Raw genomic sequence first — 1,127 nt, 5'->3', positions numbered from 1 at the left:
ATTCACTCCAGGGAGGATCTGCCCTGGGTGTCACCTGCAGCAGCGGGACAGGCTGCAGCACTGTTCCTGCCCATCCCACCTGGGTACGGCCGGCTCCTGCACTGTCCCGCTCACTGTGGCCTGGCTGCCTTGTCTCTGGTGTTAACCCCACGTCACCTCTCAGATGCCTTTTCCCATAAGTTCAGGGGATGCTGGGGAGTGGGGTCCATCCGCGTGTCCCCAGCCCACACCAGCCAGAGGTAGTGCTGGGTCCCCTCACAGCCCCACCACCCGCTGCCTCGCTTCTCCCCACCCACGTCTGCTCAGCTGCCGGCTCAGATCCATTTGCCCCTTTTCCAGGTCAAACCCAGCCCCCGGGGATGTCAGAAATAGTGCGGGTTTATCTCCCAGCTGCCCTCACCCCTGCTCCCCCATGCTGAGCTTGCTCACGGTGTGCGTGGTTTAACTTCTGGGGGTGCATCTGGTACCTGCTGGCCCTGCTGCCAGGTTTCCACAAGGCCGGGGGGGCCATCTCTTGCTGTGGTCACCCTCCACAAGCCATGGCTCTTCTTCGTCCTTGGTCTCCTCCACCACTTCTCTCCCTGCTGTTGTGTCAGACCTAGTGCCCTGGGGTTGGGGTTACCACCCAGAGCTCTCAGCTGTGGCCCCATGGTACAAGCTGGGGCCCCCAGACCAGCGCCCCCCAGCCCGCCTCCTTGCAGCCCCCCCATCTTGTGTTGCCAGATACTTTGGCAGAGCACAGGGCTCCTGCAGGCACCCGCTGCCCCGTGCAGAGCTGCTGCTCCAAGCCCCAGCTACTGGGACGCACTGGGAGTTGTGCTGGTGTGAGAAGTGATGCTCAAGTGCCGAGGGGATGCGGGGAGCCCAACGTGGAGCTTGGCTTGGCCCCGGGAGCATGGAGGAAGTGGGAGAGGACATGCACCTTCCCCTCCACGTGCTGGAACTGCCCCTGCCCCTTCTGCAGGACACCCCGACCCTCCCAAGCACACTGTGCCCTGCACATCGGGCTGGGAAGTGCCACAGAAAGTGTTAAGGGCCAAATTCTCAGCTGAGGCAAACTGGTTCAGGGCCTCCGAAGTTGGTGGAGTGGCACCCATTTGCACCAGAGGAGGATCTGACTGTGCATA

The sequence above is a fragment of the Strix uralensis genome, chromosome 24 (genome assembly GCF_047716275.1).
Source record: "Strix uralensis isolate ZFMK-TIS-50842 chromosome 24, bStrUra1, whole genome shotgun sequence".
Lineage (NCBI taxonomy): Eukaryota > Metazoa > Chordata > Aves > Strigiformes > Strigidae > Strix > Strix uralensis.
Note: the sequence above shows the minus strand (reverse complement) of the source record.